The 6,028-nt window shown below is 36.1% G+C and overlaps 1 non-coding gene across 1 annotated transcript; it reads right to left on the bottom strand.

Moving 5' to 3' along the window:
- Nucleotides 1-5,275: 5,275 nt before the first annotated feature.
- LOC121983507 lies at nucleotides 5,276-5,383 on the bottom strand. The gene has a single exon (XR_006112556.1). It is a non-coding gene; the product is annotated as a small nucleolar RNA R71 (small nucleolar RNA).
- Nucleotides 5,384-6,028: the final 645 nt, after the last annotated feature.

Below are 6,028 nucleotides of genomic sequence, written 5' to 3'. Positions count from 1 at the left end.
CTGGACTAAGTCCACCTGCAGGGTTTACATGATAATCCTTATGAGCTCTTCAAGGGGACATTATCAGCCTAAATAATTAGGACACAGATTCCTTCTATAATCAACAATTCACCATATAAATAATACTATCTCCCAACTCATCGGGCCTATTGATTTAACGAATAAATCTCACCCATTGAGAAGTTAAAGAAATAAATACTAAGTATATGTGCTTGTTATTATATAGGGATTAAGAGAACGCACATCCATAATAACAAAGATTCTATTCTTTTATGTAGTCAGTATAAATCGAACAACCTCAAATGGTCCTGCTTAATACACACATAGTGTACTAGTATAATTTTATAGTCAAGATAAACTAATACCAAATTACACTACAACCGTTCCAATGATTTGTCCCAATCCATCTTGGTTGCGAGCTACTATTTATAATTTATAAGGAATCGATAACATGATCTTCTGTGTGGCACCACTCACTATGTTATCTATAATATAAATTAAATGGATAACTGTAACGACATATATATAAATATAAAATACAAACATATGACCAAAGTGATTCTCATTTCAAAATATTTCAAAATAGATGTTCATACAAAAGCTAGGCTTATAGTATACATTCCAACAGAGCCTTCTTCATCCTCTTCTCATATTAGTGGCACCCAAGAGAAGGTGGAGAACACCATACCGGTTCAAGAGTCTCCAACAAGAAAAATTATTCTACTGATTCTCTTCCCTCAAAGAATTTCCAAAGTAAAGAAGTATGATGAATTCTACATATTCTTGAAGAATACATTGAAATTCCTCTTATGGATGCTCTGTAACAAATACCAAAATTAGCCAAATTCATGAAGGAAATTATTTCTAACAAATGCAAGTAAGATGGATATAAGACTATGGCATTAACTAATGGAGTGTTGCGCTTTGTTGCTAAATATGCTACCTTATAATCTCCAAGATTCGGGGAGTTTCTCTATCCCCTGCAAAATTGGCACTACTTTAATTAGTAAGGCATACTGTAATCTAGGAGCAAGTGTGAGTTTTATTCCATACTCTATTTGTAAGAAGGTGAGACTTAATGACTTGAAATTAACCACCATGGCACTGTAATTAATTAATCACTCTTGTAGATATCCAATGGGTATCATTAAGGATGTGCCGGTGGAGGTAGGGAGCTTTATCATCCCTATAGACTTTGTGGTCTTAGAGATGGAAGAGGACCCAAAGATTCCTATTATTTTTGGAAGGTCATTCCTTGCCATAATTGGAGTTGTGATTGATGTGAAAAATCATAAACTTTAATTGGTTATCGACAAGGAAAAAAATTAGAATTTGATTTATCCAAGGCTACTAATTAATTTTTTGCATTTACAAATGTTTATTTTAGGTTGGATGAATTTCAACTAGAGAAGAAGGAGCATCATCTCAAAGGGAGACCGTCAGATGTAGCACCAAGTCTGGCAAGCAAGGAGAAGAGGCCTAGAACTAAACATGAAAAATACATCATTCTAGTAAGAGCCTGGATGAGAGAAGGGCCAGAGAAAAAGTTACCATGATGGAGGGGAACACCTCTCCTTCAAGGTAAAGGCTTCAAGTTTATCTAAATTAGGGGTCGAGCTCATGACCCTAAATAAGTGCTTCTTGGGAGGCATCACAAGGGTTCATTTTAATATTTTTGTTCTTGTTGTTAGTTTCTTTTTCATGAGTTTAATGCAAGTTTATTTTAGTTTTAAGGTTTCTTGGCCTACACGAGCTGGCTGTGGACTTTTCTACAAGTATGGAGGCTTTTCAGAAGAACAAACAAAGAGAGGCTGTGCTAAAGAAAAATAGGGGCAATAGCTTACATGGCACGATCGTGTCTCCTTGACATGGCCATATCCATGCTATGGTTGTGCCAATGAGGCATAGTCGTCTCATTTCAAAAGCTACTCATAGTATGTCCCATGGCCAGATAGTACCAATTCACACAGTTGTGTGATTTGAAAGTTTTTTTAACTATGTATTGTGTGACATGACCATGCTTTTTGTTATGAAGTTGTAAAGTGCATGTCCACACTGTTAGTAATAAAAATATATTGAACCATAGAGACTGTTGATTACTAGTCGATTTTGTAAAGTAAGTTATTTAGATGATCGAAGGTTGGTTGAATGCTTGTGAGCAGGAGATTGAGAAGAGAGAGAGAGTTGAGAAAGAGCAAGCAAGAGAGAGGGAGAGATGATCTTAAGAGGGCATGAGCTTAGGGAGATGATTTCTAGAATTTCAGTTTAATTATGATGCTAATTAATGCCCTTAGTACATGTCCACTTCCTTATTCTCTATGTTTATCATCATGTAAAGATTCTAACCAAATTATCGATAAGATACAATAATTCTAACATCATTTAGTAAAGGAGTAACTCTAGAAAATCTAGTTAAAGGGATATCCTTTGTCACTAAGGGCCCCTTATTATACAATCACTAGAGTTATCTTAATTACTTCTAAACAAGGATTAAAGTCTACACGAGAGTGTTTATACCATTCTCATTCAATGCTACTAAGTAGAAGAGGTAACATAGAAAGTCCAATTAAAGGGATACCCGAGGGCCCCTTGGTCATCAATCGTTATATTATATAAGTCACTTCCTAACATTAAATTAGTGTAAACCCATTAAGCTCTTAGTTAGCCAATCCCTTGAGGAGGATTATCCCTCAATTCAAGGTGATACTCTGGAAAGTCTGGTTAAAGGAATATCCTCTCTCACTAGCCCCTTGGTCATATGATCTAAAGTACCTCCTGTGCATGGTGACTAATCCCTCACATCTACATGTTTACACCATTCACACATTTCATCAAATACTTATAAGGCACAACACACATAGAACATGACATAAACACTTTATTGAACGAGAAAATGACATATTCACAGTTCATACATCAATTAAAACATCAAACTACTCTCTACATCCTAAAAAGAGGAGGATATACTCTATTACAAGAGAATACCACCAATAGATGAAGAAAGTAGCAAACTATGACTCAATATATGGAAATAGAAAGAAGAGAGTGTTTATCCTTGAAGCCAGTATTTTTTGAGGCATTCCCTCATTTCTGTGGAGGATAGATTGTGAAGAAGAAGAGCTCTAGGGTTCTCCCCCAAAGGGGAAAAGGGTGATGCTTGTATATTATATATGATTTTAGACTTTGATTGACGCACATTTACTACTATTTATTGATTATGATTTATGTTATCACACTCTATTCATTCATTTTATTAGCATAATTACTTCTTCATGTTTGGAGATTTGCTTTTTCTTTGTTTTGATTGACAGGATGTGAAATAGAGCAGAGAGGGACAAAGAACACAAGTGCAATCTATTCTAAAATCCAGCATGAGCAGACTGTACTCCCCTACAAGGACTACCATGGCAAGGCCATGCTTATCAGACATGGTCATGCCCTTATTCTAGAGAGTGGCATGGTAGGGCCGTACCAAGAGGCATGACCATACCTCCTACACACAGAAAGGGGCATGGCCAGGCCGTGCCTCATAAGCACTGCCGGGCCATCCCCTTTTACTGTCTACACAGCTTGGCCATGCCATATGGCACAACCATGCAGGCTGAGGGAAGGGGGTCGTGCCCCTGCTATAAAAGTGGATTTTCTCCCTTTTTTCACTTATCTTTCTAGGGGAAATCCTAGGTCCTCTTTTTTTTTCCCCCAATTTGCACCATCCGTCCACGTCTGAAGCAAGGGAATACCTTTAAAGACATTAGACTTCAAAGATCAGCAATTTCTTCTCTCTATTTCTATATATTGTGTTATAGTTTGCTACTTTCTTCATTCATTGGTTGTATTCTCTTGTAATGGAGTAGACTCTTCAATTCTTATGATGTAGAAAGTAGTTACGATGTGATATTAAAGTATAAACTATTCATATGTCATTTTCTTGTTCAATGACATGTTTTATTACTTATTCTTGTGTGTTCTACCTTGTATGTGTTTGTAAAAATGTGTGTGAAGTCAATATATTTAGATGTAGAGTTTTGTTCGCCATGTAGAGTAGGTGCTTTGGAATATGTAACCGGGAACTCTGTGATAGAGTGTATCCTTATTTTCTAAGGCAACTTTTTAAAATGGAGAGCAATTCCCTACAAGGGAAGCTAATTAGAGTTTAAGGAGTTTTTCCTAATTAATGTTAGGAAGTGACTTGTACAATCTAGAGATTGTATAACCTGGGGGGGGGGTGGCCTGTGTAGAGGGTAACCCTTTAACCTGACTTTCTATGTTATCTCTTCTACTTAATTGCATTAATCTACCGTTAGGAAGTAAATCAGATAACTCTAGAGATTATATGACCGGGGGGCCTTAGGGTTATCCTTTAACTAGGCTTTTTAGAGTTGTTTCTTTACTTAATGACATTAGAACTTGGGTAAACTCTCCAGTCCACTATTTGTGGGGTCATGCTAGACTTTAGTTAGAAATCCTACAAGAGTTTAGGCATAGAGGTAAGGAGATGAATAATGTATAGGGACATTAACTATTATCATAATGAAATCAAACTCCCCCAACAACTCTTTCTCCCTCTCTCTCTACTCTCTCAACCTTAGTTCTTAAAGACTTCTCCAAACTTTTGATTGTCAAGATAATTTACTGTACAAAGTTAACTAGTGCTTAATTAACAATCCCTATGGTTCAATATCTTTTATTACTTGATGACGTTTTCGTGTACTTATGGATACATATTAAGTTTTTAGTGTCATTGTCGAGGACTATTTTTGATTAACATTAGTTGATTAGCATACGAGTTACTCTAGACATTTTTCTTTTTTTCTTTCTTATTTTTCCTTATGTATTTTCTTTCTTGTCTTTAATTTTGCATTTTTGTTTGCTCTTATAATTTTTTAGAATACCTTGAGCACTAACATATCAAGCAGGCCTTTGAGAGAATTTTTCACACCAATATCTGCAAAAGGATTGGATCCCATTTTAAGACTACATATTGATGCTGTCAACATTTAACTTAATCCATAACTAATTTCCATGATTCAAGCTGACAAATTTGGAGGAGAAAATTATGAAAATATATACTTACATCTTAAGGTATTTCAAGAATATTGTAGTATGGTGAAGTGTGAAGGACTCTCAAAAAATGCTATTCATTTACTAGCATTTCGATTTAGTCTCAAGGGTAGAGCAAAGACTTGGTTGAGTTCCCTTTGCCCACAAAATATAACAAGCTGGGAACAATTAGAGCAACGCTTCTGAATTACTTTTTCCCACCAAGTAGGACAATATTCATGAGAAACCAAATGATGAACTTTTCTCAAATAGAGGAAGAATCACTATTTAAAGTATGGGAGAGATTCAAAAGTTTTTTGAAGCAATGCCCTCATTATGGGTTAGAGAAATGGCTCACTATGCATCTATTCTATATGCAGATTTCTTTCTCAAACATGACTTTATTGGATTCAGGAGGTCATTGATGAACAAAAGTTTAAATGAAGCATATGAGTAAATTGATCAAGTGACACAAAACCTCCAATAGTGGTCAAATCAAAATTGGCTTAAACCTTCCCCAACAATCTTAGAAGTGCAAGCCATGAATGCAAATGTGAATGATGAACAAGAACTATGGCAACCCCTCATGAGTCTTGAAAACCATATAGAAGTTATCATCGAGTAGAATGAGAGGTTCAGCTAGTTAGAAGCTAAGCCATATAGAGTGAGTTCACAATGCATTGGATCTCCAATACAACCCTCAAGAAAACTCGACCCACCCACCACTCCAATAAAAATGTATACAACATCGACACATGATACTGTAAGGGAATAGGTTGCTAAATACGTAAACGCGCAGTGGAAAAATCTATTTCCTCCAGAAGATCCATGCGAAGGGAAACATAATCTTATACTAAGTTAGATCTAAAGACATGATAGAGTTATACCTTTGAAGCATGCTCATGATCTCCCGACAGCTCAGATCACAGCACGATCAAGCGTTTGCGCCTCTACGATATCCACACGAACAAGCCTTACCTTCAGTTGT

The sequence above is a fragment of the Zingiber officinale genome, chromosome 5A (genome assembly GCF_018446385.1).
Source record: "Zingiber officinale cultivar Zhangliang chromosome 5A, Zo_v1.1, whole genome shotgun sequence".
Lineage (NCBI taxonomy): Eukaryota > Viridiplantae > Streptophyta > Magnoliopsida > Zingiberales > Zingiberaceae > Zingiber > Zingiber officinale.
This window is presented reverse-complemented; position numbering and strand designations above follow the sequence as displayed.